This window comes from Mus caroli, unplaced genomic scaffold, assembly GCF_978045245.1.
Source record: "Mus caroli unplaced genomic scaffold, Mus_caroli_1 scaffold_5, whole genome shotgun sequence".
NCBI lineage: Eukaryota > Metazoa > Chordata > Mammalia > Rodentia > Muridae > Mus > Mus caroli.
In genome coordinates, this window is record NW_028227260.1 from 101,714,585 (window position 1) to 101,727,324 (window position 12,740).

Consider the following 12,740-nt stretch of genomic DNA (forward strand, 5'->3'; position numbering starts at 1 on the left):
ATATCCAGCTACTTCACCGAAGCTGTTTATCAGGTTTAGGAGTTCTCTGGTGGAATTTTTAGGGTCACTTATATATACTATCATATCATCTGCAAAAAGTGATATTTTGACTTCATCTTTTCCAATTTGTATCCCTTTGATCTCCTTTTGTTGTCGAATTGCTCTGGCTAGGACTTCAAGTACTATGTTGAATAGGTATGGAGAAAGTGGACAGCCTTGTCTAGTCCCTGATTTTAGAGGGATTGCTTCAAGCTTCTCACCATTTACTTTGATGTTGGCTACAGGTTTGCTGTATATTGCTTTTATCATGTTTAGGTATGGGCCTTGAATTCCTGATCTTTCCAAGACTTTTATCATGAATGGGTGTTGGATCTTGTCAAATGCTTTTTCTGCATCTAACGAGATGACCATGTGGTTTTTGTCTTTGAGTTTGTTTATATACTGGATTACATTGATGGATTTCCGTATATTGAACCATCCCTGCATCCCTGGGATGAAACCTACTTGGTCAGGATGGATGATTGTTTTGATGTGTTCTTGGATTCGGTTAGCAAGAACTTTATTGAGGATTTTTGCATCAATATTCATAAGGGATATTGGTCTGAAGTTTTCTATCTTTGTTGGGTCTTTTTGTGGTTTAGGTATCAGAGTAATTGTGGCTTCATAGAATGAGTTGGGTAGAGTACCTTCTGTTTCTATTTTGTGGAATAGTTTGTGAAGAACTGGGATTAGATCTTCTTTGAAGGTCTGACAGAACTCTGCACTAAACCCATCTGGTCCTGGGCTTTTTTTGGTTGGGAGACTATTAATGACTGCTTCTATTTCTTTGGGGGATATAGGGTTGTTTAGATCATTAACCTGATCTTGGTTCAACTTTGGTACCTGGTATCTGTCTAGGAACTTCTCCATTTCTTCCAGGTTCTCCAGTTTTGTTGAGTATAGCCTTTGGTAGAAGGATCTGATGGTGTTTTGGATGTCTTCAGGATCTGTTGTTATGTCTCCTTTTTCATTTCTGATTTTGTTAATTAGAATACTTTCCCTGTGCCCTCTAGTTAGTCTGGCTAAGGGTTTATCTATCTTGTTGATTTTCTCAAAGAACCAGCTCCTTGATTGGTTGATTCTTTGAATAGTTCTTCTTGTTTCCACTTGATTGATTTCGCCCCTGAGTTTGATTATTTCCTGCCGTCTACTCCTCTTGGGTGAATTTGCTTCCTTTTGTTCTAGTGCTTTTAGGTGTGTTGTCAAGCTGCTAATGTGTGCTCTTTCTAGTTTCTTTTTGGAGACACTCAGAGCTATGAGTTTTCCTCTTAGAAATGCTTTCATTGCGTCCCATAAGTTTGGGAATGTTGTGGCTTCATTTTCATTGAACTCTAAAAAGTCCTTGATTTCTTTCTTTATTCCTTCCTTGACCAAGGTATCATTGAGAAGAGTGTTGTTCAGTTTCCACGTGAATGTTGGCTTTCTATTATTTATTTTGTTATTGATGATCAGCCTTAGTCCATGGTGATCTGATAGGATGCATGGGACAATTTCAACGTTTTTGTATCTGTTGAGTCCTGTTTTGTGCCCAATTACGTGGTCAATTTTGGAGAAGGTACCATGAGGTGCTGAGAAGAAGGTGTATCCTTTTGTTTTAGGGTAAAATGTTCTGTAGATATCTGCCAGATCCATTTGATCCATAACTTCTGTTAGTTTCACTGTGTCCCTGTTTAGTTTCTGTTTCCATGATCTGTCCATTGGTGAAAGTGGTGTGTTGAAGTCTCCCACTATTATTGTATGAGGTGCAATGTGTGCTTTGAGATTTACTAAAGTTTCTTTAATGAATGAGGCTGCCTTTGTATTTGGAGCATAGATATTCAGGATTGATAGTTCCTCTTGGAGGATTTTACCTTTGATGAGTATGAAGTGCCCCTCCCTGTCTTTTTTGATGACTTTGGGTTGGAAGTCAATCTTATCTGATATTAGAATGGCTACTCCAGCTTGTTTCTTCAGACCATTTGCTTGGAAAATTGTTTTCCAGCCTTTCATTCTGAGGTAGTGTCTATCTTTTTCTCTGAGATGAGTTTCTTGTAAGCAGCAAAATGTTGGGTCTTGTTTGTGTAGCCAGTTTGTTAGTCTATGTCTTTTTATCGGGGAGTTGAGTCCATTGATATTAAGAGATATTAAGGAAAAGTAATTGTTGTTTCCTGTTATTTTTGTTGTTAAAGTTGGCATTCTGATCTTGTGGCTGTCTTCTTTTAGGTTTGTTGAGGGATTACCTTCTTGTTGTTTCTAGGGCGTGGTTCCTGTCCTTGTATTGGTTTTTTTCTGTTATTATCCTTTGAAGGGCTGGATTCATGGAGAGATAATGTGTGAATTTGGTTTTGTCGTGGAATACTTTGGTTTCTCCATCTATGTTAATTGAGAGTTTGGCTGGGTATAGTAGCCTGGGCTGGAATTTGTGTTCTTTTAGTGTCTGTATAACATCTGTCCAGGATCTTCTGGCTTTCATAGTCTCTGGTGAAAAATCTGGTGTAATTCTGATAGGCTTGCCTTTATATATTACTTGGCCTTTTTCTCTTACTGCTTTTAGTATTCTATCTTTATTTAGTGCATTTGTTGTTCTGATTATTATGTGTCGGGAGGTATTTCTTTTCTGGTCCAGCCTATTTGGAGTTCTGTAGGCTTCTTGTATGTTCATGGGCATCTCTTTCTTTAGATTTGGGAAGTTTTCTTCTATAATTTTGTTGAAGATGTTTGCTGGTCCTTTGAGTTGAAAATCTTCATTCTCATCCACTCCTATTATCCGTAGGTTTGGTCTTCTCATTGTGTCCTGTATTTCCTGGATGTTTTGAGTTAGGATCTTTTTGAATTTTGTATTTTCTTTGATTGTCGTGCTGATGTTCTGTATGGAATCTTCTGCACCTGAGATTCTCTCTTCCATCTCTTGTATTCTGTTGCTGATGCTTGCATCTATGGTTCCAGATTTCTTTCCTAGGGTTTCTATCTCCAGTGTTGCCTCATTTTGGGTTTTCTTTATTGTGTCTACTTCCCTTTTTAGGTCTAGTATGGTTTTGTTCATTTCCATCATCTGATTGGATGTGTTTTCCTGTTTCTCTTTAAGGACTTCTACCAGTTTGGTTGTGTTTTCCTGTTTTTCTTTAAGGACTTGTAACTCTTTAGCCATGTTCTCCTGTAGTTCTTTAAAGTCCTTCTTGATGTCCTCTACCATCATCATGAGATATGCTTTTAAATCCAGGTCTAGTTTTTCAGGTGTGTTGGGGTGCCCTGGACTGGGCGAAGTGGGAGTGCTGGGTCCTGATGATGGTGAGTGGTCTTGGTTTCTGTTAGTAAGATTCGTACCTTTACCTCTCGCCATCTGGTAATCTCTGGAGTTGTTATAGTTGTCTCTGTTCAGAGGTTGTTCTTCTGGTGATTCTGAGTATCCTCTGTCAGCAGACCTGGGAGACAGGCTCTCTCCTCTGAGTTTCAGTGGTTAGAGCACTCCCTGCTGACAAGCTTTCCTCTTTAAGGGAAGGTGTACAGATATCTGGCGTTTGGACCTCCTCCTGGCCGAAGAAGAAGGCGGAAAACAGGACCTTTCCCAGATGCTGTGTTGCTTTGGCAGGTCACAGAAGCTGTAGGCTTCTGTGGTGCACACTCTCAGCTGTGCAGACTAAGTTCCTAAGTTCAGTGGAGTCCTGGATCCAAGATGTGCTCCCTGCTCCTGAGGCAGAGGGCTCCTGTGCAGGGCAGACCACTTTCTTCCAGCTAGGAGGGTGCCGGATGTCTGTGGCCCCAAAAGGGTGCTGCCTCAGCGGCTCTGTGGCTCCCGCCTGTCCCAGAAGCTGTCTGCCTCTGTGGTCCTCAGTCTCACCTGTACAGACTAAGTTCGGCGGAGTCCCGGAGCCAAGATGGCGCTCCCTGCAGCACAGGTCACTGTCCTCCAGCTGGGAGGGTGCCGGATGTCTGCGGCCCCAAAAGGGTGCTGCCTCAGCGGCTCTGTGGCTCCCGCCTGTCCCAGAAGCTGTCTGCCTCTGTGGTCCTCAGTCTCACCTGTACAGACTAAGTTCGGCGGAGTCCCGGAGCCAAGATGGTGCTCCCTGCAGGGCAGGTCACTGTCCTCCAGCTGGGAGGGTGCCGGATGTCTGCGGCCCCAAAAGGGTGCTGCCTCAGCGGCTCTGTGGCTCCCGCCTGTCCCAGAAGCTGTCTGCCTCCGTGGTCCTCACTCTGACCTGTACAGACTAAGTTCGGCGGAGTCCCGGAGCCAAGATGGCTCTCCCTGCAGGGCAGGTCACTGTCCTCCAGCTGGGAGGGTGCCGGATGTCGGAATTTAATAATTTCTATGGAGTAAAAGTAATATTAGCTACATGAAAATAAAAGGAGAATTACGGATATTGAGACTTTTAATATCAATTCCAAGAAATTTTCTTTTGAAAAAAACTTATTAAAATGGAATTCAAATTAATTTAAATTAAAATGAGTAAATGATATTTTAAATTACATCTGCAAAATATGTTTGCTTTTGGTGTTCAATTTTCCTTCTTAATGTGTAGGTTCTTTACAGGTGGTACTCATTTTGTTGGCTTGTTTGTTGTTTTGTTTCTCAAGTGTATACTCCTATCCATGTCAAATATATCATTCAGAATAAAAAGCTCTGTTATTCTAATCTATAATTCTTACATTTTAATTAAAAAGAAAAATAATTAAAGACTGTTTCGCCAAAACAACAATAAAAATATTCAATATGACAAAAGTCCACCCCTGGGTTTCATTTATAGCCAAGAATTGGTATTGAGTGCAGTCGACTTTGGTTCAGCCCCTAAAGTTTGTCTTTAACAGTTCACTATGGAGTGGTAGAGTAACATATATGCAAGAAACTACAAAAAAAAAAAAAAAAAGAGCTAGTGAAAGCACCAGGAATTAGATATCAAAGGGATGATGCAAGGACTCAGGGAAATGGAATTTTAGAAAGGGCTTCATGGAAGAGGCAAAAACATAAATTTACAGTACCCTGTATCTTTTAGGGATAAAAGTAAATGTTTCTGTTGTTACAGACTGTGAGTTATGTTCAAATAAAAATGAAATAGAATGGCAGTTGAGATTTGTCCTAAGTTTTTACGTCAGTAAATACAAAACCCATAGGCAGATACTCTGATACCAAAATCCACTAATAAAATGTCAGTAATGCATTAAAACTCTCAGTAATGAAAACTAAGAAATAAGTATAATACATCAATTTGATGGCAATAAAATGAAGAAAAAGCAAAGTTTTAGTGTCAACTTTCTAGCTATCTTTGAACATTTTTGTATTTTAAGATTAAATGCCAACATAATTCCAAAAACGTATAAAGGGCAGCATGTAAATATTATATCAAACAGTTTTTCATTTAAAAGACTTGCCTACCTCACTTGTTATAGTTTTCCTATTCAGAATGTAAATTTTTTTTGCCTGGAATGCTTTGTTTTATTATTTCTTCCCCCTATGCATTTGAAAACTGTGGTGCTGAATACTAATTCACAGACTCTTCTTGCTTTTTTTAATTCCCTAGATAGAATTTAATTTCTTTGTGATGACTTCCCAGGCTTTTTGAAATGAGGCAGAATTTAAGGTGCACAGATTTAGCCTCACTTTGGGGCATCTTAAAGTCTTCTGATAGCAAATGTTCAGCACAAATTACCCACAGGTTTAATGTTTTCCACTTTTCTTTTGTTAATGAAATGTTTGCACAGCTGCTGCAATGTGTACAGGAAGATTAAAACCTGCTGTCACTTTGTTAAGAGAAACCTGGGGTAGATTTAACACATCTGGCCTGGGGTTTGAGGAGTCCTAGTAATGCCAAAATTACCCATTAGTTTATAGGAGCTTTGACCCAAGGACTAAAACAGGGAGGAAGATGCATTGACCTTTAAAACTGACTGGAATCAATTAGCCAATGTGCCTGTCAAATCCTTTGGACTTGTGCTTGTACTCCAACCACCTGTAACACATCTGTGAACTCCTATGTGAAACACATCTTTCTGTTGATTTAAAATACAGTGGAATAACTCAGCTGAGGAAGCAGTTAACCAACTGAAAGGCAAATGCAATTCTTCTTTGACTTATAAAACTTAAGAAAAATAAAATAAAAGTAATACGCTGTTAAGATAAATCAGAGGAGTAAATTAACAACCTAAGTCCTGGGTCTGAGGCAAAGAGAAGGAAAATGCTGCAGTGATGTCCAGTCCCATCAAGACGTCATACACAATTCCTTTGTGTCTGTATCTTGCAGGAGGAAATGAGAATGTATTTGAAATAGAATGATATCTTCTCTGAAGGCTGAGTAGAGGGCTATCTGTAAGTCTGAATACCCTTCTCAATTAATATCTTAAAGGTAGATCAGAGGGTATGTAGAAAGCAACAGACACAGCAGGCTTGAAGAATTTCACATCTTGACTCTTTGTACTTGAATGGGTCCTTTACTAAAGAAGCACAGCATGCTTTGGAGAAGCCCACAGGAAACCAGAGGAGCTCAGAAAGTTGAATGATTTGCCCAGGGGTAGGCCACCTGGCTTTGAAAGTGTTAGGGAGAGAGAGAAGTGCTCCTCCTTGTGATAGACAACAGGAGGTAATATAGTCAAGGGAAGAACAAATGAAAACAAACAAGCAAACAAGGGAAGAAGAAGAAGAAGAAGAAGAAGAAGAAGAAGAAGAAGAAGAAGAAGAAGAAGAAGAAGAAGAAGAAGAAGCCGCCAATGTGTTAATACAAGTAGTTTCTTCATTTAAAAGGAGCTGCAGTTCATTTCAACACCCATGCTGAGACAGATAGTCATTGCAAAGCTGGGTACTGTTGGCTAAATTCTAAGTAGGGCCTTTCTGGGCCGTGGCTCTCCTGTCTGCAGTCTTCCTTGTTTGTTTGCTCTTGGGCTGAGAATCCATAGAGAGTGGGATTTAATATTAACAATCAAAGCTTTAGACTCAGTGGGGTCCTCCAATAAAAATGATGCCTGCCTTGAGTTTTGGGAGTTTCTGAAAAGAATACTCTATTTCCCTAGAGAACTACTAATTGATCAAGCCAGATCTTCCTCACTTGTAAGAATATCTTTGTTTGACAACAGTATGCTGTAAGGTGAAGGGCAGTTGGCTTTCATAAGTCACTGGCTAAATTCTACTGGCAGACAAGAGACAAGACAACAGATGGACGCTGCCGGAACGTCATGCCTTTCTCTCTCTCTCCTCCCTCACACCTGCTGCCAAAGCCTGCTGCTTTTTCTCTACACAGTCTGGTTGATAGCTCTACCTTCCTCTCCCTCACACAGCTATTCTCTAGCTGCTCAGCAGGCTACTCTCACATTCTCCTCACAGTTCTTCCTGGTCCTGTGGTCCAGTCCCACTTCACAAAGCTAATCTTTGGGGTCCCTGCCAAAGTCAGATTTTCATATCTTAGATTTTGACCTCTCACTTTTGATCAGTTCTCAGACAGAAAATGTACTATCTTTCTATGATCTAGCCAGTGTCACATATCACAAAAAAAAAGCTTATGGGTCATTTGATATGAAAAAATGATTGAAAATCACCATTACACACACACTGGGAGCCAGAATTCCGAACCAAAGCATGAGGTCTGTCTAATGCTACTTATTGGCTCAGTTATCTTGAGCTGTGCTTTAATTACCTTCTATATAAAATAATCATAGTATTTACTCATAGGTTTTTCCTGAAAATCAAATAAAAATAGTGTTTAAAGTGACTAAAACAGAAGGTGACAACTGGTAAATGTTGCATAAGGTTAAAATAAAATAAATATATAGTGATTGACATAAATATGTTGGCAAATAGAGCAGTTATTTACATACATGATGAAAACAGTACTGTTAAAATTGAAAATTATATATAAAATAACCATCACAATCCCTCATATATAATCATCTTTCTTTGTATTTAATGATATAAATTTTGTTACTATAAATTGTCTGCTATTAGGGCAAAAAATTGTTTTATAATATCTTTCTGAGTACATTGACATGTTTTCAAACATAATGTTTTATTGAGCCTTTGAGATGTCCTGAGATAAGTAAGAATCAGAGATGGATATAAAAATGAATGAAATCAATTCCTACCCTAAAATATTTCACTCTTAGAAGTATTATGTAGTATGTTATTTGGTCTAAAGTATAGAACATGCTATGAGTGATATATATCTTTGATATGTATCTTAAGCATACACACACAATACATATACATATGGTTCATGAATTATTGACTTGTTTTGTCCTTGAAACCCCTTTTCCTATTAGACTCTCATACTTCCACTAAGAACAGAAGTATTATCTCTCTGCTGTCTCTGGGCCCAAAGTTGGAAGGAAAGTTTATAGTTTGCTCTCCTTTATGACAGTATGTCCTTGGATCAGAAGCAAATAAAGACCATTACAGAAGATGAAAATTGAGCAAACTGCAGAGAACACAAGACTAAGCTGGAAAATATATTATAGTACAATTTTAAATTCTGAATAATTAAACCAGCTCAAATTATGTAACATTTATAAATTTTTGTAGTCTACTAACAATTTTTAAAATACAGGAATACAGGTAACAATTATGGAAATAAACAAGACTTTTGGCATGTCCCACAATTATGATGAAGGATATTAACTTATCTCTTATTTAACTCAGAACAGCGATAAAAGGAATAAAGTTGGCACAAATAATGTGAAGGCAGGGACTTACAAAAAATGGAAGGAAAGAAGGAAAGAAAGAAAGAAAGAAAGAAAGAAAGAAAGAAAGAAAGAAAGAAAGAAAGAAAGAAAGAAAGAAAGAAAGAAAGAAAGAAAGGAAGAAAGAAAGAAAGAAAGAAAGGAAAGAAAGAAAGAAAGAAAGGAAGAAAGAAAGGAAGAAGGGAGGGAGGGAGGGAGGGAGGGAAATGAGAGCATTTAAGTATAGATGTTTGAGTAATGGTAGAACACAACTATAATCCCATCTCTAAGAAGACTGAACCAGGTGAATAACCAGTTCAAGGCCAGTTTAAGTTCTGCTTACTTGGAGAACCACAAAATAAATATAAGGGTACATACCTGCCAAATTATATTTGTTTTCTTATGACCAAGCAATCACTGGACATTTTGTCAACCATCACTGGATGTTCAATGGCTTACTAGTGAGTCTAATCCTTAGTCCAGATTGCTAGCAAGTAGCCAAACCATATGATAACTAAATCACCTGTTTTATTTCAAAGTCATTGTACCCATCAAACTGTCACTGAGTCATAGTCAAATTAGTGCTTGCTCAAAATGTGAGTCATGGTGATTATGAACAACTGGCAGCTTTTAATACTTAAACAGGGCATGTAAGCATTATACTTCAAAGCAGTTTTCATCAATGAATATTTTATCTTCTTTTGTATCTCACCTGAATGAAATATTGAAACCAATATTTCCCATTTTGTTGGGATGAAAAACAACATAATTGATATTTTTTTTAATCTTGCACTTAAAACACAGATTTTTATATTCTCTCGGAATACCATTTCTCAGTCAACTGTACATGATAATGGCCCTGAGTACACACAAACAACATCAGATCTAATAAGAACATTTCATTTACATGTTTTGAGATACTGAATGAAGCACAAAATCTTTATGACCCCATTTTCCTTTACTTATAAGACATAGAAAAATATTTATCCTTATCTTTCTTTTCATAAAACTGTTAGAACATGCATAAACAATAGTGTTGGTGAAGGGAAGTATCTCAACTGCAAAGCATTAACTATACACTATGTGTGACTGTTGTGAGAATCAGGCAGTTGAAGTTGTATTGATTCAGTGAACAAAATAATGACCTGAGTCTTATGCTGCTCTCTCAAAATTTATTTTCTTGTGTCATAGAGCCAAGTTTCAAGAATAAAATGTAATAAAAAGTTTTCCATGCCACAATTCTTAGGGAGACAGAGCTCTATATGGAGATGTAGAATCTCTTGCTATTCCAATGGCTTAAACAGAGTTCTCAGTTCTTGTCTCCCCTTCATTGTTATCTTTTGGTCAGCTAAGCTTTTTGATATTGGAACTGATGTTCAGTGTCCTAAGAGCAAAACTCAGTTTGTGTGATATGGTAGGAAATTTGCAGAAACCAGAGCCAAGCAAAAGGGACCACTAGGTGCATGATGACTCCGTGCTTTCATTTACCTATATGGAACATTATTTTTTTTCTAGTTTTAAAACCTTTGTTTAATAATCCTCTTATAGGATATAAAAATTGTATTAAGTTCAATAAATAATCATTTTAGAAAAATTATCTAAGTCAAATACTAAAACATGCTACTTTATCTTGTCAAGGAAATTTATCAAAAACCTACACCATATTTTTAATGATGAGATATAAAAAATATTACCTTTGAAACCAAAACAAACTATCCAGTAGTGTTGATTTTCCTTAAGAATGCTTTTGGGGTTTTGATTAATCCAAAAACCACCATCAAAAGTAATTAATAGAATTGAAGTTAGTAGAGTTGTTTGTGTCTAGAATCTCAGCACTCTGGAGGCTAAAGCTAAAGGAAAAAGGCTCCTGTGAATTTTAGGATTACCCTTGGCTACACAATGGTTTCTAGGATAGCCTGGATTTCCAAATGAAGCCCTATCTCCAAAATCAAACATATATCATAAATCTAAGAGTGTATCTATCATCTATAGTTTTCATCTATATGCATATCACACTTGTATCAATTTCTGTAACTGGCTTGTAGCTGTGATTCGTTTGCTTAGAGTTGTTGCTGATTCATTTTCTTTGAGTAATAATCTATTATTTGGATTATACCACAAAATTCCATCATAACTCTCTATTACACAGCTACTCAGGAATAGAGTTAGGCAGCACTCACAGGTTCAGAGTTAGGAAATATTACTCTATTAATTTATAACAATAGGAATTGTCATTCAAGTCTTTTCCAGTGCTAAGTATCACCATATCTGTGTGATAAAAACTTCAAGTCTCTGAAGAAAGAAATTAAAGATCTCAGAAGATGGAAAGATCTCCCATGCTTATGGATTGGCAGGATCAATATAGTAAAAATGGCTATCTTGCCAAAAGCAATCTACAGATTCAATGCAATCCCCTTCAAAATTCCAACTCTAGCAAGATTTTGCTGAAAGGACCCTGATATAGCTGTCTCTTGTAAGGCTATGCTGGGGCCTAGCAAACACAGAAATGGATGCTCACAGTCAGCTATTGGACAGATCACAGGGCCCCCAATGGAGGAGCTAGAGAAAGTGCCCAAAGAACTAAAGGGAACTGCAACCCTATAGGTGGAACAACAATATGAACTAACCAGTACCCACCCCACCCGGAGCTCATGTCTCTAGCTGCATATGTATCAGAAGATGGCCTAGTCAGCCATCAGTGGAAAGAGAGGCCCATTGGTCGTGCAAACTTTATATGCCCCAGTACAGGGGAAGGCCAGGGCCAAGAAGTGGGAGTGGGTGGCTGGGGGAGTGGGTGGGGGAGCATGTGGGGGACTTTTGGGATAGCATTGGAAATGTAAATGAAATAAATACCCAATAAAAATAATAAAAGAAAATATTCCAACTCAATTCTTCAACAAATTAGAAAGGGCAATCTGCAAATTCATCTGGAACATTATTTTTTAAAAAACTCTCTTGATATAATAAATCTTTAAATGCTAAGATCAGAAGAAAATAAAGTGAGTTGGCTTTTAATGTTTTTCCACTGGGAAGCAAAAGTAGTAGAACAGATATAGAGCCCAGACAAACCCAGACATTGAGGAGATTTGAAAAAACTGAGGGAAACAGTAAATATAGTACCAGAGCCAAGAGGAGGAGTAAAAGGAATTCTACCTCATGAGGAGACCCTTGGCTCCTGGTGTTTCTAGTCATTGAATAAAAATTATCTTAAAAGAATGTGGTTCTACTCAAGAAGCTGAGGTCTGTCCTGAGAGATTAATCATTGATTGCTAGCTGCAGTCTTAACACATCTCTCCACTTACCTCATGGTCAGTAAGCAAAACCAGAGAGAGGTGAGAGGGAGGCAGGATCTCTCTGTTCCCACAATCTCCTTTCAGGGTTTGTCACTATTTGCCCTAGGCCCCAACTCCTAAACTTTCTATCACCTCCCAGTGATTTCAACACAGGAATCAAGTTTTTATCACAGAAGAATCTGAGAGACATTCAATATCCAAATGATTACCATTCATTTTATACCTACTATTTTGTATTCGTAGCCCATAACAGTCTGTGAATGTGACATGGTTCGTACTCTTGAAGATTTATAAGATGTACTAGATTCAGGGAGATCAGTGTAAACATGAGTCCAGACAGAAGACTATATAACTTCATTTTTCTGTGTCTCATTTTAGTTGTCATTAGTCCTCATTTACAACATATTTTGTGTTATGCACTTTCTGTTACTAAACAAACCCCCAGAATTTGGATATTATATTCAGAATATCATCTGATTTGGCTCACCTTGGCTTATGATTTTTTAGGCTGGGAGGTTAAAGAGCATTGTACTAGTAACTGATCAACATCTGCTATGAATTCTCCTGCTCTAGCTACATGATGGAGAAAAATCAGTTTTTAGAATGATTGTTGTTGGGGTCTGGGAATTGCCGCACAAACCACTCAGAGAACAATCTCAGTCAACTAGAGATGGTTTATTGAATGCTACACCAAGACTGATTGTTCAGGGACACAATTCAGGCTCAGAAGCTGAATCACAACCCCAAAGTAAAGGTCTTATGGTGCTTTTAAACCCTGATCTACAAACATCTGTG